The sequence below is a fragment of the Mesocricetus auratus genome, unplaced genomic scaffold (genome assembly GCF_017639785.1).
Source record: "Mesocricetus auratus isolate SY011 unplaced genomic scaffold, BCM_Maur_2.0 Super-Scaffold_100714, whole genome shotgun sequence".
NCBI lineage: Eukaryota > Metazoa > Chordata > Mammalia > Rodentia > Cricetidae > Mesocricetus > Mesocricetus auratus.
Genome location: NW_024429270.1, coordinates 4,530,843 through 4,554,832, shown reverse-complemented (window position 1 = coordinate 4,554,832; position 23,990 = coordinate 4,530,843).

Here is a 23,990-nt window from a genome sequence, read left to right as displayed (position 1 = left end):
TATCAAATACTGGCCTGTGCATTAGGTAATGTCAGTTTTTTATACTGTGGAGATAATAGTGAGCAGGTATAAATTCATCCCTGTAGGCATCACTAGTTGTTGGAGGTGGAATAATGTAACAACTAAATATGAAAAATGTATGGTATATCTTCTAATATTAAAAATTCAAAATAAATTTAAAAAATTGGATTGGTTGAAGTGAGTGCTCCTTAGAAGACAATGCTTATGTAGCCATAGAATCCAACTTGTAGTAGATATACATTTCTATGCCAATCTGATGGAGTAGCTTACCTGGGATGGACTTTGAGCAGCAAACACAGAAAAAAGAGAATATGGAGTGAAGAAGAAACATGTGGATGAGATCAGACATACGATGAATCTAAGGTGTGGAGAGAGCTAAGAGTAGGTAATCATTAGGAATTCAAAAATGCAATCATTGGAAAGCTTTAAACAGAAGTGACATTTCATTTCAATGATTTCCTGATTTTTGCTCTGTAGGTGACAGGGTATCAAGCAACAAAGTAAGCTATACTTCTTTACCATGTGATACTCGGCAAATTACCATGTCACTCGCTATAGACACATACATGAAATGAGAATGTTTTATGCCATGATAACTAATCATAAAGTGCTCACATTTTGCTTAGAAATTCATATGATCTAGAACAGAAGGATGATGGCAAAAGTTTGTGTGGGATTAAAAAAAATGATTCTTACCTGGAAAAAACCACAGACTCTATTGAAACCCTTTGTGTATATTTAGTTATTGAAATTAACTGCTATGTTTTAAAGACTCATGAGTAAATGGGTATTTAGTCAGGACCACATGTTCAGCCTAGTCTCAAGTGTTTATACATTTAATATTTGTTTAGCAAGAAATCTATAGCTTGTTAATTAAATAGCATGCTTAATATCTCATTTTCTTCAGTCGTATGGGTAAATGCTAATTAAATTCCTGAGAATGCTTCAAAATGTAATGTAATAATGAGAACAGCATCACATACATATTGGTACTGCAGATTTGAATTAATTACATTGCAAGTAGATTTATTTTTCCTATATTTATACCTCAATAGGTGCCTTTCTTTGACAACCATTGGGCATTTAATTTCCACACCACCACATTATTAAGTCTAAATGAAACATATGCAATAAGTGTTTAAAACTCGCTGAAGCTAGAATTAGTGATGCTTCTTGTATGTATTCAAATTTGAATCTTCCTGCCTGAAATTCCTGTTGTCTTATGCAGTCAAGATGTAAATAAGAACTATTACTAAGACAATAAGAACACAAGTTTTACTTTGGAAACAAGTCAAACAGTGTGCTGAATGGTACTTCATTGACATCTTGAGGGTCAGAGCTTGCTGTCTGGCCAACCTTGTCCTGTAGAAACAAGTATGTTCTTGTCTTCTAGTCTCATTGTTTCTTTCTATCCTCATGGAGCCTGCTGCCTGAATTATGACCTCACCCCCTCTCATTTTAGTAGACTTCTTATAATCCTTTCCTCTCCTCGTGTATCTATTCACTATACATCACTAGAATGGTCACTCACATCCAAATCATAGACTAAGATCTCTTTAAAAGAATGTAAAGAATGTTTTATCTTCAAACACACACATGTGCAGAAAGACAGAGACAGAGAGAGAGACAGAGAGAGAGAGAGAGAGAGAGAGAGAGAGAGAGAGAGAGAGAGAGAGAGAGAGAGAGAGAGAGAGAGAGAGGGGGGTATAATCTGGGTTACTTGGAATTCACAATCCTGCTCTCTCAGTTTCTACAGTGCTGAAGTTACAAGTGTCTCCCAACATGCCTTCATTGATTCAGGAATTCTTTCTCAAGCACATGATATCACTTCTTGCTTCTGTGTTCAACATTATAAAATTCTCAATAAAATTTAATTTTTGTGTATCAATTTGAGTCTACCCTTCATTTTTTCATCAACTGCAAACTATCTCTAGCTACACACATACAAGTTCATCTAATGCAATATAAATATGTGTGCTGGTCCTAAATGTGTCTATTTTATTTAATTTTACTTAAATTTATTTTGGGAGTGTTTTTTGCAATGTATGAATTTGGTTATGAAAAGAATAATAAGCATTCCTTTCATGTCATGATCAGGTTTCTCTTTAATATTCTCCTGGAACACTACCCTTTATTGGAATTATTACATATTTTCTGGTTTGGCATCCTCCTTCAGCCCAGAGATTTCCTGATGAGTACTTAAAACACTTATTCACTAATCATTTATTATTGTTCTAACTTTTCTTCTAAAAACAGTTTTGAGAGAAAAAGGTTTATTTAATATATATATATATATACATACATACATACATACATACATACATACATACATATATCAGAGACAACCGTTGAGGAAATTTAGCACATGGATTCAGGCAGGAACAGAGGCAGGAAACTAGTAGGAAAACAGCTAACTGACTTGATGTCATTGTCTTGAACAGGTTTCTTTGTTTGTTTGTTTGTTTATTTGTTTGTTTTGCTTTTGTTTTTCGATACAGGGTCTCTCTGTATTGTGTTGGAGGCTGTCCTGGAACTCGCTCTGTAGACCAGGGTGGCCTCGAACTCACAGAGATCCAGCTGCCTCTGCCTCTCTAGTGTTGGGATTAAAGGCGTGTGTCACCAATGCCCGGCTTTGCACAGGTTTGTTATATAACCTTAGGGAAGTGGCATTACTAGCAATGTCCCGAGCCTTCACGTATGAATTATTAGTCAAGAAAGTGCAGAGCAATATATAACCAGGATTCTTGTTCTACATTGACAGTAGTACTTGAGTAACCTAACAGCCTTAGTGTTAAGATTATTTTCAATAGTGGAAGCTGAGGGGAGTATAAACAGTTTAATGCATGTAGATGATCTAAAGTCAAGCAACGAAAACATATATTCTAACAAACTGACCAATAAAGAAAAACATATTTTAATAAATTTAAGAAAGTATGCAAGGAAGGTGCTCATAAATATTAGCTTTCATTACAACAAACAATTTGCTTTGATTGGTAACCAAACAAAGGCTCAGTGACTTCTTCAAGGTAAGTACTATACAGCAATGACAACAATGCCTATCCTGTTATTTGTTCTACAGTAAATAATAAATGCATGGAAGATGTAAATAAACAAGAACAAATAAATAATTTAAAAACTGCATTGCCATCAATAAATCATGCATTTATTCCAAAAAGATAGAGAATTTATCTTCTATTTCATGGTATTACTATTTCTAGTGGTGTAAAAAATTTTTCAAAAATTACAGTAAAATAGTTCAAAGATAATGACTACAAAAGAAATGACAATAATTTATAAACATATATACAAATATTACTGAGGTATGTATTTTGGGAAAAATTTAAAAGATAAGAGGACTAGCGAAGTAGGAAAGAAAAACAATTAAGATTTTTTTCATATTGGCTTTGTTAATAATACCACATAGCCCATTAGAAGATTATTTACATTAAATTTTTTTCATACAGTATATTTTGATCACATTATTTTCACTCCCCTATGACCTCTGAGATCACAACTACCTCCATTCCCAACTAATATATTAGTTTTCTTTCAAAAAAAGAAACAAAAGCAAAACCCAAAAGACAAAATCATCAAACCATAACAATTACAGAAAAAGCACTAAAAAACATTATATAATCTTAAAATACCTTTCTCCAGGGTTCACTTTTTTCACACAATGGTTTGTGATATAGTTAAAGACCTGCCTTATTCAATACTAAGGGTACTACTTTGCCAAAAGTCTTAGAGATATTTATTTTGCTTGTAGTTACTAACAGAGAATACTGAAAGAATAAATGTGAAGATAGGGGATGTTTATTGGAACTACAATTTTAGCTTTAGAAGATTTGGTCCATAGTTGAATGACTGCAATTTGTTTAAACTGTAGAGATGTAAACATTATGGTAGGAAGAGCTGCTTGTACTGTTTGCCAGGAAGCAAAGGGAGAAACAGCATGGGAACAGGTATCAGATCTTTCCCAATCGCATATTTCTAATGACCCAACTTCCTCTCATGAGGCCCCATCTCCTTAGGCCTTACTCTCATTTCCATAGCACCCACAGGTTGCTTCACTTTGGAAGTCTTGACTACACTCTGAAGTAGCCTGCTGGAACCTTAATGATATCAGAGCTCTGTATACAGGCTACAGGCCAGGATCCAGTTACAACAGAAGCTGAACCTTTGGATCCCATTCCCGATTCAGTATAGCACAGATTACTTACACGATGGGAGTTGCATCTCTGCAGTTTCACTCCATGGTATGGGGTTCTCTCATCTCTCCTGTTTCTCATTCCCAAATTCTCAGTGAGGTTTCAGTTCCAAACATCTGCTAAGGTAGAAGGACAGTTTGATTGAATTTTATTGTGTTAACTTGTATCTACGTTTATAGCCTAAGAATTTGTTCAAAATTCAACAAAAAGAAAACTACTTATACTCGAGGATAGGGTAAATGATGCTTAGTTGTCCATCACTTAAGGATCATGGTGTGCTGGTTGATAATTTTGTCCTAGAGAGGAAAACTTTGCATGTGAGTATGGAATTATGGCATTTACTTAACTTAGGAGCCTGTTTACAATGTAAAGGATCCATGATTTTAGCTGTCGTTATTGAATGTCAGTGTCTCTTCATTCTATGCTGCCTTGGACATCAATTAGAGACTACTAGATGTGAGATAAAATTTGTATCTTTCCCTTTTCCTTCCTGTTCTGGGAATAATCCAGCTTTCTCTTTTAAGTCATGCCTCGTTTTGAGTTCTTCTTTGAGTCCTTTTTTGCTCCAATTAATTTTCAATCCTTAGTCAAAATTCCCTGACAGTTTCTACAGATGTATACATACTTACATACACACACCCCCACACACACACCTATGCTAAGGCAAGGTGTTATCTATGTGGAATACATCAATTGCTTTATGTAATAAAAGTGGAAGAAAAATGAAATCTTCTGTTTGGTCAGTCTATATAATAAAAGGAGGTGTACAATCATTTCTTCCATGTCAAAGTATATTTAGAACTTCTGTATTTGTCTTCCTTTTACTATAATCAATCCAGCAATCTCCTTTTCAGCCAATAGTACTTGAATTTTGTGGAGCAGCAGAGTAGCTGAAGAGCTTGGTGAAAAGCATGTCACTGAATTGTGCTTCCCTGAAGTTCCCTATTAGCAGATTTAGGTGAGATCTAGAGAGTTTAAACACTTCTATTGTTTCAATTTAATAAAAATGTAAAAAACAGATTTTATTTTTTCTTTACTCTCTCCATGTTCCCCTCTTTTCCTGCACTCCTCTGGAAGGCTTGTTTAAACAAGTTGCCTTCTTACTTCCATGCTTCTTGGGTGTAGTTGTCTGAATTTCTAGATGATGCTGGAGCTTAAGTCTAGAAATATCTTGCAAAGAATCACCATGTCACCTGAGTCCTGACCGCCAATCACCTTTATAACTCTGCTCAAACACTTGGGCTCCCTTTCCACAATATCAAACACATGACTGAGACTAACTTAAAGGCTACTGTGAGATTGAATATCATCAACCCCAAGGATCTAGAATCATGAAAGAGAGAAGCCTTGGGTACCCCTGTGAGGGATTATCTTAACTTGTTTGACAATACCATTCCCTGGAATGGGGTCTTGGACTGAAATACAAAGAAAAACTATTTTGAGCAGCAACATCCATCATCCCTTCCTTCTTGATTATGGATCAGTTAGCTTAAGGTAACTGATCACATTACATCACCATGATGGTATGAGAACTCAAACTGGAAACCAATATAAACTTTTCCCAATTAGCTTGCTTTGGTCACAGTATTTCATCAAAACAATAGGTAAAGTAAGAAGACAACTGTTCTGTTCCTTTATGACCTGGGTACTTATTGCATGCCTACTAACCCCAGTCAGTCAGTTTAAACACTAATCTGAGAAAGACTGAACTACAAAGTCATTCTTACTCTCAAGGTCAGAATTTTTTTTCTATTCCTTATCAGCGCTTACTATTGATCCCCTCTCCTTTGCAACCTTGAAGGTCATGCTCATACTGCCATCCCTAACAACTCCGTAGCAATACTTGGGCCATTGTTCCCATGTCAAAGCTGTACAATCAGAATTTTCCCACTATGTAAACCTTAGTTGATTCAGCCGAGATTTGGAACTGGAGAAATAATGCTTTAATATGCTATTATTCCTTGAGGTGAACACCAAATTACTCCTTTATGAACTTTGAAAAAGAAAGCGATGAAACAAGTATTTTTCCAGTGACAGAGGGAGAAACTAGAAGAAGAGTAGGGCAAGGATAATTACCAATGTAGCATGAGCCACGTGGACTACACAAGGCTTCCATACTTAGCCTGACAGAACCTTGTTTAATCCATACAACAGAAAGTAACTGCTGGTTACTGGTTGTATTGAACCCAATTGACTTCCCTTAAGTTTGTTAAGGGACAAAAGAAAACTAGAAACATCTCATTAAAACTGAAGAAGATATCAAATATCCTTTCTTAAGGTAATTGGTTTCATAGTAAAATTTTGTTCTTTAAGGATACAAAGTGATTATGAGACAGCATCCCCTATTATATTGAGCAATGGGTTAAACATAGAAATAGTGATTTTATTTGACAAAGTGAGTACTTGAGGAAATGTTACACTTCTCATGTTTGTTCAATTAATTAACACTATACCCTGATCATGATTTCCCTTCCACAAATCCTTCCAGATCCTCTGTTATTTGGTTTTCCCTTTTTCCAAAAGAGAAATTGTTATTTAGAGTTGTTTAGAGTTGTTTTGTCTTAAGAGATATCAAGATTTGAAATTTTAATCATTTAAATTTATAATTTCCAGGATTTTAGAAGTTTAGAATTTAGACTAAGAACTTTGACTTTGAGAATATGTAACAGATGAAACAATTACAGACAGAGATATGTCTTTTGGAATCATGATCAATGAAGATTCTTTTTTTCTAACTTATTAGATATTAGGATTGCTACCCCTGCTTATTTCTTGGGTGCATTTGATTAGAAAATCTTTTCCCAACCCTTAATTCTGAAGTAACATCTGTCTTTGAAGCTCAGGTATGTTTCTTGTATGCAGCAGAAGGATGAATTCTGTCTTTGAATCCATTCTTTTAGCTTGTGTCTTTTTATGGACAAGTTAACACCATTAATATTGAGGGTCATTAATGACCATTGATAGCTCATTCTCATTTGTCCTGGAATGGTTGTTATTGTTGGAATTGTATGTGGATTTCCACCACTTTTTCTTTTGCCTGTTGGTAAAGTGGGATTATCTATTGATATGGTTTTTTTCTCAATGTATGTTTTTATTTAAATTAGAAACATACATGCTTCACATGTCAATCCTAGCTCCCTCTCCCACCCCACCTCCCTTGTAGCTCCACCAGTGCCCCCTCAGCCCCTGGCCCAATCCCCACATAGTTTCCCAGGAAGGGTGAGGCCCTCCTTGGGGGGATTTCCAGAGTCTGCCATTTCATCCAGGGAAGTACCTAGACCCTTCCCCATGAGTTCAGGCTGAGAGAGCATCCCTCCATGTGAAATGGGCTCCCAAAGTTCAATCATACTCCATGGTGAACACAGATTTATTACCCAAGGCCCCAGAGATTTCTGAGGCCTCCTCACTGACACTGCATTTGTGGAGTCTGGATCAGTCCCCTGTTGGACTCTCATCCATCAGTCTGGGGTTCAAGAGCCCCCCCTTGTCCAGTCATCTGTCATTGTGGGTTTCACCAGAACAGTCTTGACCTCTTTGCCCATCACTCCTCCATCTCTGTCACTGGGTTCCAGAGGTGCAGTTCAGGGTTTAGCTGTGGGTGTCTGTCTCTGCTTCCATCAGTCACTGGAAGAAGGTTCTAGCATGGAATATAAGGGAGTCATCAACCTTATCATCAGGGAGGAGTTATTAATGTAGTCTCTCCTCTGTTGCTTAGTTTACCAGTTGGTGTTATCATTGTAGATCTCTGGAAATCTCACTAGTGTCAGCTTTCTCCTCAAACCTATAATGACTCCATCTATTATGGTATCGCTCATCCTGCTCTCCTCTATTCTTACCCTGACTCAACCTTCCTGCTTCTCCATGTCTTCTTCTACCCTCCTCTTATTCCCCTCTCTTTCCAGGTTCCCTTTCCCATACCGCCATGTTCCCAATTTGCTCAGGAGATCTTGCCTCATTCCACTTCTCTGGTATATCATGAATATCTCCTGGAAACATCCCTGTTTCCCAGACTCACTAGCACTGGGATTGCAGGCTGACATTCCCCTGATCCATGTCTAACATCCATATATGAGTAAGTACAAACCATGTTTGTCTTATTTGTGACTGGGTTACCTCAACCAAGATGGTTTCTACTAGTTCCATCCATTTGCCAGCACATTTCAAGATTTCATTTTTTTTTTTAATTGAGTAATACTCCATTGTGTAAATGCACCACCTTTTCTCTATCCACTCTTCAGTTGTGGGGCATCTAGGCTGCTTTCAGGATCTAGCTATTACATAATGCTGCTATGAGCATAATGGAATAGACATCCTAGTTGGAAGAATGGGCGTCTTTTGGGTATATGCCTAAGAGTGGAATAGCTGGGTATTATGGTAGACTGATTCCCATTTTACTGAGGATTTCCAAAGTGACTGTACATGTTTGCACTCCCACAAGCAATGGACAAGTGTTCCCCGTTCTCCAGTCCTCTTCAGCATAAGCTGTCATTGGTGTTTTTGATTTTAGCCATTCTGACAGGAGTAAGATGGTATCTCAGGGATGTTTTGACTTGTGTTTCCCTAATGGCTAAGGATGTTGAGCACTTCCTTTTTTAAATTTTTTTATTTCAATTTTAAATAGCTTGCTTTACATGTCAATCCCAGTTCCCTCTCCCTCCCCTCCTCCCGCACCCCCCTCCCCCCCCAGCCTCCCACCCTAATGCCAATTCCTTCCACATAGGGGATATCTAGAGTCTGTCATTTCACTCAGAGTATGGTCCAGGCACTTCCCTAAGAGTCCAGGCAGAGAGAGCAACACTCTTTGTGTTATGGACACACGATGTCTGTTTGTATTCCAGGGATAAACCCTGATCCACTGCTCAGGGCCCCATAGGTTGCCCAGGCCTCCTCACTGACACTCACATTCGGGGGTCCTGATCAGTCCCATGCTGGCCTCCCCACTGTCGGTCTGGGGTCCAAGAGCACTCCCCCTGTTCAGATCAGCTGTCTCTGCTGGTTTTGCCAGCCCTTTCGTTGCCAATTTGCTCATCACTCCTCTCTCTCTGTCACTGGGTTCCTTGGGTTCAGTTCAGTGTTTAACTGTGGATGTTTGCCTCTGCTTCCATCAGTCACTGGATGAAGGCTCTCAGATGGTTATAGACATCAAGTTAATTATCAGGAATGGGCATTCGTGTGGTCTCTCCACTATTGCTTAGCTTGGCAATTGTTGTCATCCCTTTAGATCACTAGAGGTTACACTGGTGCCTGATCTGTCTTCTAACCTATGATTCCCACTTCCCCTTATTCTACCCCACCACTCAACCTTCCTGTTCCCCCATGACCTACTCTCTCTTCCTCTTCTCTTCCTTCTTCCCAGCTCCCACTCTCCCCCACCCCTCACCGTGTTCCCCATTTGTTCAGAGGATCTTGCCTCATTCCTCTTCTCTTGGGTACTATGCATATCTTTTAGGTTCTTTCCTGTTTCCCAGACTCTCTATCAGTGGAAGTGCAGACTGGCACTATCCTGACCCATGTCTAAAATCCATATATGAGTGAGTACATACCATGTTTTTGAATTATGCAATGAAGCCATCTGGGCCTGGGCTTTTTTTGTTTGGGAGACTATTGATGACTGCTTCTATTTCATTAGGGGTTATAGGTCTGTTTAGATTGTTTATCTTCTCTTGATTAAATTTTGGCAAGTGATATCTATCCAGGAAATTGTCCATTTCCTTTAAATTTTCGAATTTTGTGGAGTACAGATTTTCAAAGTATGCCCTGATGATTCTCTGGATTTCCTCAGAGTCCATTGTTATGTCCCCTTTTTCATTTCTGATTTTGTTAATTAGCATGCTCTCTCTCTGTCCTTTGGTTAGGTTGGACAGAGGTTTGTCTATTTTGTTGATTTTCTCAAAGAACCAACTCTTTGTTTCATTAATTCTTAATGTTTTCCTGGTTTCTACTTGATTGATTTCAGCCCTCAATTTGATTATTTCCTGGGTGAGTTTGCTTCTTTTCATTCTAGAACATTCAGCTGTGCTATTAATTCTCTAGTATGACTGTTCTCCAGTTTCTTCATGTGGGCACTTAGTGCTATGAACTTTCCTCTCAGCACTGCTTTTAAAGTGTGCCGTAAGTTTGCGTATGTTGTGTGTTCATTCTCGTTGAATTCCAGGAAGTCTTTAATTTCTTTTTTTATGTCTTCCTTTACCCAGGGATGGTGCAATTGTGCATTGTCCAATTTCCATGAGTTTGTAGGGTTTCTGTGATTTGTGTTATTGTTGAATTCTTATGTTAATGCATGGTGGTCTGATAAGATACAGGGGGTTATTCCAATTTTTTGTATCTGTGGAGATTTGCTATGTTTCCTATTATGTAGTCAATTTTAGAGAAGGTTCCATGTGATGCCGAGAAGAAAGTATATCCTTTTGTGTTTGAGTGGAATGTTCAATAGATGTCTGTTAAACCCAGTTGGGTCATAACTTCTGTTAGTCCTTTTGTTTCTTTGTTAAGTTTCTGTCTGGAGGTCCTGTCTAGCGGTGACAGCAGAGTGTTGAAGTCTCCTATTATTAGTGTGTGAGATTTTATGGGCAATTTGAGCTTTAGTAATGTTTCTTTCACAAATATAGGTGCCTTTATATTTGGGGCATAGATGTTTAAAATTGAGACTTCATCTTGATGGACTTTTCCTTTGATGAATATGAAGTGTCCTTCTTCCTCTCTTTTGATAGATTTTAATTCGAAGTCTAGTTTGTTAGATATTAGGATTGCTACACCCGCTTGTTTCTTGGGACCATTTGATTGGAAGATCTTGTCCCAACCCTTTACTATGAGATAACGTCTGTCTTTGATGTTGAGATGTGTTTCTTGGATGCAGCAGAAGGAAGGGTTCTGTCTTTGTATCTATTCTGCTAGACTGTTTCTTTTTATAGGCAAGTTGAGGCCATTGACATTGAGGGATATTAATGACCATTGATTGATGATGCTTGTTTGTGCTTGATTTATTGTTATTGAAGTTATTTTGTGTAGTTTCTCCTCCCTTTTTCTTTTGGTGTTTTGTAAAGTGGGATTATATATTACCTATGTCTTTGTGAGTGTAGTTATCTTCCTTGGATCTAGGTTTTCCTTCTAGCACTTTCTGTAGAGCTCAATTCGTGCATGCGTATTGTTTAAATCTGGCTTTGTCATGGAATATTTTGTTCTTTCCATCTATGGTAATTGAAAGCTTTGCTGGATATAGTAGTCTGGGCTGGCATCCTTGTTCCCTGAGCGTTTGTAGGACATCTATCCAGGATCTTCTGGCTTTCATCGTTTCCATTGAGAAGTCAGGTGTAATTCGGATAGGTCTGCCTTTGTATGTTACTTGGCCTTTTTCTTTAGCTGCTCTTAATATGTTCTCTTTATTCTGTAGGTTTGATGTTTTGATTATTATATGGCGAGGTGACTTCTTTTTCTGGTCCAGCCTATTTTGGTGTTTTGTAAGATTCTTGTATTTTCATAGGCATATCCTTCTTTAGGTTAGGGAAGTTTTCTTCTATGATTTTGTTGAATATGTTTTCTGTACCTTTGAGTTGTATTTCTTCACCTTCTTCTATACCTATTATTCTCAGGTTTGGCTTCTTCACGGTGTCCCATATTTCCTGGATATTTTGTGTTAAGGATTTGTTGGTTTTGAGATTTTCTTTGGTTGACGACTCTGTATCCTCTAATGAGTCTTCAACACCTGAGATTCTCTCTTCTATCTCTTGTATTCTATTGGTGATACTTGCATCTATAGTTCCTGATCGTTTACCCAGCTTTTCTATTTCCTGCATCCCCTCGTTCTGTGTTTTCTTTATCGTTTCTATTTCAGCTTTGATCCTTCAACTGTTTGAGTTGTTTCCTTCATTTGTTTGGTTGTTTTTTTCTTGGTGCTCTTTAGATTCTTTGAGAGATTTGTTTATTTCTTGAATTTTTCCCCCATTTCATGGATTTTTTGTTTGTTTTTTCTTCTATTTCTTTAAGGGATTTCCTCATTTCTTCTTTGAGGGTCTCCATCATCTTCATAAAATAATTTTTAAGGTCTGTCTCCTCTGCTTCATCTATGTAGTGCTTTTCAAGTCTTGCTGGTGTTGGTTCCCTAGATTCTGGTGGAGTCATGTTGGTCTTTCTATTGCTGAGTGAGCTCTTATTCTGTCTTCTTCCAATCTCTTCTTCCAGTGGGTGCTGGTGAGGTATTTCCATCTCCAATGGTTTCCTTCCTTCCTGACGCTAAAGCTGGGGATGCTGACACTGAAGCTTAAGCTGAAGCTGGAGTTTCCGGAGGTTGGGGCCTGGATGGGCTAATATCTTTCCTGAAGCTGGGCTCGCCAGAGCTTGGGGCCTAAAGCTGGGCTAGCCGGAGTTTGGGGCCTGGAAGGACTGATGGTTTTCCTGTGTGGGCAGGTCTTCTGGATGCCAGGATTGGTCCTGGAAGATCGAGGGGATGGGTGTTGGGCAGGGAATGGGGAGTGTCCACTCCGGAGACCCAAGCTCTCCCAAAGCTGGGCTCGCTGGAGTTTGGGGCCTGGAAGGGCTGATGTCTTTCCTGTGTGGGCGGGTCTTCTGGATGCCAGGAGCAGCCCTGGAAGATGGAGATGATGGGTGTTGGGCAGGGGATGGGGAGTGCCCCCCACCCCCGGAGACGCAATTTCACCTGAAGCTGGGCTTACCGGAGTTTGGGACCTGGAAGGACTGATAATATACATGATATGGTTATATGTGATAGCAAGAGGACACAGTTTCTTTCAGAAATGTTTAAATTATGAACAAAAATATATATTCCAAAACAAGAAGATCTACCTCATTTTTGTTGATAATTAATTAATATCAGCAGTTAAAACTCAGCTGTTTTGACTAGATTTGGTGGAGGATACTTATAATTCCTGAGCTCAGGTGGTAGAGGTAGGATGACTGTGAGCTTCAGGCCATAATGATATTAATGCTGAGTCCATCTCAAAAGCACAAAACACACAAACAAAAATTAACCATGTTTAATTATGTATTTGTGAAAGATATATGACATTTTCAAATCAAAGAACTAACCCATAAGATGAAGTTAGAGTTAATGCCTCCATACATTGCAAGTAATCTTGGAGTTTATCATACTCATTTGTCCTACTTCATTTCAAATGTGAAAATTGATTCTCACAAGCACCATGATATCTTCCTTGAGGTCAATCATAATTTGATTAGAACTAGAGTCCAGAGGATGGAGATTTAGGTCAGTGTTAAAGAGTACTTGTTATTTCAGGGTCCCAGGTTAATTCCTAGCACCCACATGGAGGGTTGCCACCTCCAGGTACACAGGTGCATATGCAGGTTAAACATCTATATACATAATCTAATAAAAATACATCTATAAAAAGGCAAGAACTAGAATCCAGGTCTTGAGTCCTACTTCAATGTATCTTTGTGCCACAAGTGAAATACACTGTATTACCTTAAGCTACAAAGTAGGCGAAGGCCCAAAATAGTTGTGTTCTAATCATATTCTGCTACTGCATGATCCCCACCCTCCAGTACCACTCCAACTCTACCTTCAACTCATCCACATTCCACAGCTGTGTAAAATTTCTGCTTAAGATCAACCCATGCCTGCTTACGGGAAATGACAGGACTGAGTGTTTCACAGATGCACAGAGGATATATTTGGTTATTGATGCTCTTAGAAGCATGAGCTTAGTGTTTTCAGATGGACAGATGATGACAACAGTGGTATTTTCTTCCCCCTCGGGGCTCTGCTAGAGGAGGCAGGAGAAATGTGGGAGGATTACTTCATTTTGTTTATTTATTTATTTAGTCATTTTACAATCTGTGGTCCTCACCTCCTCTCATCAAACTGTGACCCACAAATTCAATTAGAGAGCTTTCCTGGAAATTTGCTCTTTCTTGAGGTTCACCTGCAGGGTAAGAAAGAAGACATGCTGGCCAGAAGTCAAAGACAGCACAAACATCCTCTGCTCAAATTACTTTAAGTCCATATTTCTATTAAATTTCCAGTAAAGTATGCACAATAAATCATATCATTTGAAATTAATTGTTTCAATGAGGCATTTAATTTTGCACAATCTATTGCTCTGCATGTATATTAGCTAAATATTTATGAGTTGATTATTTCCAAAGCAGTCAGATTTGTTAAGGGTGGAAGATAACTATCTTCTCTCATATGATTTGCACAAGTTTTTTTTCTGAATGATTACTAAAGTGTCATGGTTGTAAATAATATTTGTACATTTTATGAAAAATGAACATAGTGATTTAGCTTTTCAATTACTGCCCAAGTCTGTTACATAAAGCATGGTGAAATGTGTATCCATTTAAAGGCATCTTGCCCATGTCTACCCATCAGTTTATATATCACAGCCAATATTACCCTCCTTAAATAAGTTGCTCATTTTAGGGACACAGAAAAGTCACCTTAACCTTGTAGTTACAATCACACTAAATGTCCTCATCAAGAAAATAGCTTCTCTTATCATGATTATTTTTGTAAAGTAAAAGGTAATAATTGTGTTCACTGTATAATTTCTTTAATTTTTTTCATGATTGTTGGGTAGCTATATAATTAAAAGCTTAGCAAGCTAATAATAAATCTGATGTAAAATTTTGTTCCTGGCTGTTTTGTGATCTGGAATCCAAGGCTATTCTTATATCTCTTTTTGTTCACTGCTCAGTTTCAAATAGTAATCTAAGTGCTACCTATTCAATGTGACATTTTATTTGATAGGCCTTTACTTTAGTTTCTGAATTTGAATACATTTTCTGGATGTGATAGAATAAAATGGATGTCTTAAAAGGGAGGGTAGAGTAAACGGTGTGTGTGGGGGGGATCATAGCTAATGGACAGAAATTGTTGGCACAATCATTACAACAATTAATGGAAGCTTAAGATATTCCTCGGGAATATAAATGACAATAAAAATTCATAGAGATACGGAATGAACATTGATCTTAAGCAAATACAAACTTCAGAAGACTATGATAGATAATCATCAGAATAATTTTGACCAAACCTAGTGATACATGCTTGGACTGCTAGCATTCAAGAAGCAGAGATAAAAGGATCTCAATTTTGATAGTAAACCAGGCCACATAATGAGACCCAATCTCAAACAAGCAAACAAGGTTTCAACAGAAAAAGAGTGGAATTTCTACTTGTCAGGTTGGTCTAAATGGTAAGATGCTTTCACTTATGACACATGTCATACATTGAACTAAGGACTAAACATAATCATGGTTACTACATAGTGATGGTTATCATAATGATGGTTAGTATACATGCTAAACTTCATTCTTTGCTCAAACACATTTTCAAACATTATTAAATAAATCAAATTTAGGCCAGCTTAGGAAAACAAATATTACATGTTCAAACACATACATGTGAGGAATCTAGATGTGAGTGAGTGTGTGTGTGTGTGTGTGTGCTTGTGTGTGTGTGTGCGTGCTTGTGCATGTGTTCATGTGTGTGTTTGTGTGATGGAAGTAGACAAATGAGTGTGTGATAGTTATAAATGGAAGGGGCTGGGAAAATACAGGAGTATAATGATGATTATTACACTTCAAGTGACATGAAATTGGAATGGGAGTATTGGGAGACCAGCAAGAGAGGAAGCGGAAGTGGAGAGGAGATAGTTAAGTATGTTTACTTGGCCTTTTGCAGCTCTATTTTTCTTCCTGTCCTACTCACCACCACACTTCCATCCAGCTTTCTAAGGCTACCAGAGTTATCTTTCTAAACTGTCAGCATGCTCTAGAGACAACATTATTAATGATAAAACTGTGATAAAAAACAGGATGCATATGAACTCAGGGGAGGTTAATTTACCCGTGTCATGCGTATGAACTCTGAGGAAGTTAATTTACAGGGTCATATTGACTGGAATTAGAATTATCTTGGTGGCACACTTCTGGCTGCCTCTATGAGAATGTTTCCAGAGGAATTGAACTGAGAAGAGATGACCAACTCTGAGTCCAAGCAGCGCCAATGTTCCATGGGCTAGGATCTTTTTCTGAATAAACAAGAAAGTAAAAGAAATGTCCTTGAGCACAAGCACCCCTGGCAGCTTTGTGACAGTACACTCCCTGTGACCACATCTTGAAAGACCCCGGCCCAGCGCAAGCAGCTGAGGCTTATGGAAAACTCCTTTCCCCCACAGCTCAGCCATTTTTTATCAGGAGGGAGCTCAGCTCAAGGTCTTCGCAGCTGAATAGTCACTACTATCTCTGTCCAGATAGGGACACAGGTGTCTATGGTCTGCATAGCCAGCCCAGAAAGATTGGGCAGGCACAGAAACCCTTTGTTCTTCAGATAGGGCCAAGGCCGAGAATTGAGTTCTGAGAGAAACCTTAATTGCCTCTCTGTCCAGATGGGAGAAACCTTAATTGCCCTCGTTCTGAGCCCCAGCCTCATTTAAATTACCCAATCAGGGTCCCGTAACTAGGCTTCTCGCTTCTGTACTGCGCTTTTTGCTATAAAAGAACCCCTGAGTCCCCAGCTCGGGGCTCTCAGTTCCCGAGACTGAGATGCCCCGGGTACCCGTGTATTATCAATAAAGCCTCTTGCTGTTGCATCCAAGCTCGTGGCCTCGGTGTTCCTTGGGTTCGGGTCTCTCTCCCGTGAAAGTCCCCCGCCTGGGGTCTTTCATTTGGTGCATTGGCCGGGAAGTGAGACCCCGCCCAGAGACCACCGACCCACTTCTGGGAGGTAAGAATTGTCCGGACTAAATATCTGTTGTTCTGTTGTCTGCTGTCTGTCTATGCCTGTTATTTTCTTGCGCCTGCGTTTGTAGTATACAGCTGTATGCATTTGTAAGCTCCAGGAGACGTCCTGGTAGCGTTTGGAGTACTCATTTGTTTGGGGGCCCCGTTTGTATTTGGAGTACTCATTTGTAGGGGTGGATGTCAAATTGCCCCGTTTGTATTTGGAGTACTCATTTGTTGGGGTGGATGTCAATCTGCCCCGTTTGTATTTGGAGTACTCATTTGTTGGGGTGGATGTCAATCTGCCCCGTTTGTATTTGGAGTACTCATTTGTTTGGGGTAGATGCCTAGGAATCTGCCCCGTTTGTATCTGGGAGTCCTTAGGGACTCAGTTGTTTGGGGTAGATGCCTAGGAATCTGCCCCGTCTGTTTGGGGAAGTCCCGCTGGCCGAGGGAGTTTCCATCCTGATAGGGGACAAGGACGGGAGCACAAGGCCCCCGTCCCCGATCTGAATTTGCTTTTGACTTTCGTCAAAGCCGCGCAGCGAAAATCTGTTTGTTTTTGTTTCTTATCTGTTCGTCCGTCTGAATGTCGTTTGTCATCGCTCTCGAGATGCTCGTAACCGGACTGTCGCGCGCAAGAAGCATGGATCATCCTTTGCTCTTCTGAATGGCCAACTTTTGATGTTGGCTGGCCACGAGATGGCACCTTTAACCCTCAAATTATTTTCCAGGTGAAAGAGAAAGTCATGGATCCTGGACCCCAGGGCCACCCGGACCAAGTACCCTATATAGTTACCTGGGAAGTGCCGGTCTATGACCCTCCCTCCCCCTCCTCTTCCCTAACCCCCCGCCGCCGCTGTGGCACCGCTCGGGCTGCGGCCCATTTCCGGTTCGCGTTCAGCGTCCTGGCCGCTGCACGAAGGGCGCCCTGAATGTGACGGCGCGAACGGCGACAATGCGAGGGGAGCTGTGTCTGCCTCCCTGCGGCCCGAGATGGACCGGGTCAGAGAGCGGCCGCCACGCCCCTCGGCCCCGCTCCCCGGCAGACGCTCCGGCCCTTCCGGGCGGCGCCGTAGCCTCAGCCCGCTCCGGATTAAACCGCCCTGCCTCCGGACGGGCCATGATGGCCAGTTGCAGTACTGGCCGTTCTCTGCCTCAGATCTTTATAACTGGAAAAATAATAACCCCTCCTTTTCAGCAGACCCCGTGAGACTGACTGATCTATTAGAATCGGTTCTCACTGCCCAACAGCTTTTTGCAAGTCCTCCTAACTTCGGAGGAGAGACAGCGGGTCCTTCTTGAAGCCCGGAAAAAATTGTTCCTGGGGCAAATGGACAACCTATGCAGCTTCCAAATGAAATTGATGCTGCCCAGACTGGGACTTCACCACTGAGGCAGGTAGGACCCATCTAATGTCTTTAATGCCAGTTGCTTGTAGCGAGTCTCCGAGAGACGGATAAGCAATCTATAAATTTGGCCCAGGTAAGACAGATAGTTCAGAAGGCAGAGGAATCGCCAGCTGCATTTTTTTGAAAGACTTAAGGAAGCTTACAGAATGTATAACCCATATGACAGGGGTATACACTACCAGATGTATTGAGGGAGACAGAACACATTTTTTAATAAAAAAGAAGCTCAGAGAGAGAGAGAGAAAAGATGGAAACAGAATGTCAGAGACAGGATAACAAGGGACAAGAAGCGTAACAGAGAAATGACTAAACTGTTGGCCACAGTAGTCGCAGAGACAGGATAGGTAGAGAGAGGGACAAAGGGGGCCTCACTGAGAAAGAAGGACCTTTCAGAGACCCAAACCCCCTGCCGGTCCCCCTGGAACACTCCCCTGTTGCCAGTCAAGAAGCCAGGAACCAATGACTATAGGCCGGTCCAGGACCTCTGGGAAGTCAATAAGCGGGTTGAGGACATACACCCCATGGTCCCCAATCCCTATAACCTCCTGGGTGGACTGCCACCTGACTATGTTTGATACTCAGTCCTGGATTTGAAGGATGCCTTCTTCTGCCTGCGGTTACACAAAGACAGTCAGCCACTGTTTGCCTTTGAATGGCAGGATGCAGACCTGGGAATCTTGGGACAACTTTGACTGAGGGGAGAGCCAGGAGAAAGCCTTCATGGACATCAAGAAGGCTCTGCTCAGCTCCCCAGCTCTGGGGTTACCTGATCTGACTGAACCCTTTGACAAATTGACCTTGGGGCAGCCTTTGACTATCTATGCTCAGGCAGCCACCGGGCCGCTGGCTCACCAATGCCAGGATGACCCATTACCAGACTCTGTTGCTGGACAAGGACCGAATTCACTCCGGGGCTCCGGTGACCCTGAACCCCGCCTCGTTACTCCCCCTCCCGGGGAAGCAGAGACTCATGACTGCTTGCAGGTCCTGGCTGAGGTCCATGGGACGAGAGCTGACCTCACGGATCAACCCCTTCCCAACCCTGACCTTGTCTGGTTCACGGACGGAAGCAGCTTTGTACATCAAGGAGAGTGGAAAGCCGGTGCTGCATTGACAACTGAGTCAGAAACAATTTGGGCCGAGGCCTTGCCGCCAGGAACATCAGCCCAACGAGCAGAACTGATTGCCTTGACACAGGCCCTGAGACTGGCAGAAGGTAAGAAACTCACTGTCTACACAGACAGCCGCTATGCTTTTGCCACCGCTCACATCCATGGTGAAATTTATAGGCGAAGGGGGCTATTGACCTCAGAGGGCAAAGACATTAAAAACAAAAAGGAAATCCTGGCCCTCTTAGAGGCTCTGCACTTGCCAACCGCCCTCAGTATTATACATTGCCCAGAGCATCAGAAAGGTGACAGTCCAGTCGCCCGGGGAAACCGGAGGGCAGACCTGGCCGCCCGGGAGGCTGCCCTGGCCATGAAAAGCAGCAGTCACCTCCTCCAGGCAGCTGTAGTCCCTGTAACTAATGAGGCTTCCGAGAAGACCTCCCCGTCATGGGACTATAAGATAAAAGACATCAAGGCCATGAAAAGACTGGGGGCGACCCGAGTACATGATGGTCTCTGGACCTATCAAGGAAAAACTGTCCTTCCCCGCCTAATGACTAGATATCTGGTTAACAGCCTACACAAACTCACTCATTTGAGCTCCAGGAAAATGAGAGAACTGTTAGCCCGGGAAGAAAATACCCGCCACCTGTTGGGAATAGAAGAAATAATAAAACAAGTGACTGAGCAATGTGACGCCTGCGCCCACGTCAATATGACCAGGCTAAAGCTACCCATGGGGACCCGAGCTCGGGGGCACTGGCCTGGGGTGCACTGGGAAATAGATTTCACAGATCTCCTGGTTTTTGTTAACACCTTCTCGGGATGGACTGAAGCCTACCCCACCAAGCACGAGACAACAAAGGTGGTCACCAAGAAACTTCTTGAAGAAATCTTCCCCCGTTACGGAATGCCACAGGTATTGGGGACAGACAACGGGCCTGCCTTTGTTTCTCAGCTCACCTGCAGGCACTCCAGCTGGTCCAGCAGGAAGTCTGGAAGCCTCTGGCCCAAGCCTACCGAGAACAGCGTTTGGGTCCGGCGCCACCAGGCTAAGAACCTTGAACCCCGCTGGAAGGGACCATACACGGTCCTGTTAACCACCCCTACTGCTCTCAAGGTGGACGGGATTGCTGCTTGGATACATGCCTGGCACGTAAAAGCTGCCTTCCCTGAGGATCTGGACCCAGGATGAAAGGCTCAGCGCACTCAAAATCCTCTAAAAATAAAACTTACCCGCTCCTCTCCCTCCTGCTAATAGCCCTCCTCATAAAATCAGACACTGGTGTGGCCTCCAGTCCCCATACCGTTTATAAATTAACCTGGGAGGTTCTCTCCCAAGTGGGGGAGGTCATTTATGCTGTCACGGAACCACATGCACTTGGGACATGGTGGCCTACTCTATGGCCTGAATTTTGTGATTTGGTAGCAGGGTTGGACACTTGGGACATTCCCCATTGCCACCCAAAGGCATGCGCCAGTGGTTCCCACTTTTACAGACGTCGACGTGCACTCATGGACTCCAGAGAAACCACCCCCGGGTGTGTTGATCAAAGAGCCAGAGAGCAGCTAAGTTCAAAGGACTTCTATGTCTGCCCCCGAGATGGGCATGCCTGGCAACAGGCCCAGAAATGTGGGGGATATGACTACTTTTTCTGTGCAGCTTGGGGGTGCGAGACTACAGGGGACGCATATTGGAGGCCATCCTCATCCTGGGATAAAATACAGGTACGCAGAGGCTGGGACAAAGGACAATCTGGAATGATAGGTATGCCTCTTGCCATTTCCTTCACTGCGCAGGGAAAGCAAGCCCCGGACTGGCAGACTGGGTATACTTGGGGTTTGCGTTGGTATCTGTACGGGCCAGACAAGGGGGTAATCTTTACAATCAGATGTAAGGTGGCTCCGGTTAATCCACAGGCCATAGGCCCTAACCAGGTCCTTGCTGATCAAAAGCAGCCTAGCCTACTCATGCCTAAGGCTGATACCAGGCCCCTGACCCTGCCTAAAACCACAGCCGCTCCCGCGCCTACAGAAAGCACTCCCAAACCCCCCCTCCTCGGGTCTCCCCCCCTTGAAGGCACGGGAGATAGAATATTAGCCCTAATTAAAGGGACATATGCCACTCTGAATTTAACTCGCCCAGATAAGGCTAAGAAATGCTGGCTTTGTCTGACTCCGCAACCTCCCTATTATGAAGGCTTAGCGGTTATGGGCGAATATACAAATCAGGCCACAGCCGAGGCTCTTTGTGGGACAGCCATGCAACATAAATTAACCATCTCAGAAGTGTCTGGAAAGGGACTATATATAGGTAAAGTCCCCGCTACGCATCAAAGACTATGCAATGCCACTGAGCCTTTGCTCCAAAGTAGCCACTACTTGATAGCCCCCAATGGGACATATTGGGCATGCAACACTGGATTAACCCCTTGTGTCTCCACCACGGTACTTAATACCACCACTGACTATTGTGTTCTGATCGAATTATGGCCTAAGGTAATTTACCACCCCTCTGATTATGACTGACCTGATAAAGAACTGGCCGCAGTAAGAGGGAACCTATCTCCATCACCACTGCCATCCTACTAGGGGGATTAACCATGGGAGGCATAGCGGCAGGAATAGGAACCGGTACTGTCGCACTGCAGGAAACTAAACAGTTCCAACTCCTACAACAAGTAATGTGTGCAGATGTTCGGTCTTTAGAGGAATCTGTCGCTGCCCTGGCAGAAGTAGCCCTCCAAAATAGAAGGGGACTAGACCTCTTATTTTTACAGCAGGGGGGAATTTGTGCGGCCCTTAAAGAAGAATGCTGCTTTTACGCAGACCATAACGGAGTGGTAAGAGACAACCTGGCCAAGATAAAAAAAAAAAAAAAAAGGCTATCGGTTGTACAATCACTGGTCTTGACTCAGCAATACCAGCAGCTAAAGCAAAGGGATTTCGAGATGGCAGAAACCTCTGAATGAAAGATTTCATTCAGTTACAAGAGCAATGGGGGAATGAAAGACCCCGGCCCAGCGCAAGCAGCTGAGGCTTATGGAAAACTCCTTTCCCCCACAGCTCAGCCATTTTTATCAGGAGGGAGCTCAGCTCAAGGTCTTCGCAGCTGAATAGTCACTACTATCTCTGTCCAGATAGGGACACAGGTGTCTATGGTCTGCATAGCCAGCCCAGAAAGATTGGGCAGGCACAGAAACCCTTTGTTCTTCAGATAGGGCCAAGGCCGAGAATTGAGTTCTGAGAGAAACCTTAATTGCCTCTCTGTCCAGATGGGAGAAACCTTAATTGCCCTCGTTCTGAGCCCCAGCCTCATTTAAATTACCCAATCAGGGTCCCGTAACTAGGCTTCTCGCTTCTGTACTGCGCTTTTTGCTATAAAAGAACCCCTGAGTCCCCAGCTCGGGGCTCTCAGTTCCCGAGACTGAGATGCCCCGGGTACCCGTGTATTATCAATAAAGCCTCTTGCTGTTGCATCCAAGCTCGTGGCCTCGGTGTTCCTTGGGTTCGGGTCTCCCTCCCGTGAAAGTCCCCCGCCTGGGGTCTTTCAATCTCACTCTCCAAGGTCCTTCCAATCCATGGAGCATACTGCTCATGACTTAAATTAAATAAATGATAGCTCAATTTACATGAGCCTTGTCAGAGCTTTGGTCACAAAACAGGAAAACTGATCAATACGGAACACTGGTAGCAGACCTGAGTTCATTGTTTCCACAAGCAGGAACTTGGTGTTCAAAAGCTTATGGAAGGAGTTTTGTTGGAGGAATAGGGAATAACTTAGAGCAGTATTTTAAAGAAAGTTTCAAATATTGTAAGTAGAATGACTGGGCCATTCAGGTAGTCATTTAGAATTCCAGATGCTGAGAGACATACAGATGGTGGAGACTCCTCATGAGGTTTCAGAGATGATCAAGGGTTATCTGCATTATTTTGATAAAAGCAAATAATCTTATATTCTGGAAGGAAAAATGGTGGCTTGTGTCTATCCATATCTAGAAAACCTGAATGAAGCTGATTTCAGAAATAATAGAACGAGTTGTTTTGTAGAGGTGAAACATTTAGTCCATTGCACTGGGTTTATTGAGAATTTAAATAAAGAAGGCATAAAATACTTGTAGTTTATTGCAGAAAGGAGTGTGTGAATATGCTTAAAGTTCCAGACATTGGGGATGGATTAAACATGTCAAAAGTCTGGTGCAATTAAAAGGAAAATATCTCAATTTACAGTAGGAAAACACAAAAGTTTCTCTGAGAGCAGTCATATCATATCCACTGATGATTCCATCTTATAAAAATACAAATTCTCTTGAAAGGGGAAAGCCTGATCTAGGTTTGCTGCCACTGAAATCCCTTGCTTGAAAATAGGCGTCCAGTGCTGTGTTTTCCTACTTTCTGCTTTAAAAACTGTCACAGCTATTGTACAAGAGAGTCAGAATGTGTCTCTTGCTGATAGTTTAGTTTCATCCAGGAGTTGCTAATTTTGCATCCACTGAAGTTACAAGAGGAAGGGGGTTTTTGGGGCTTGCAGAAATGTT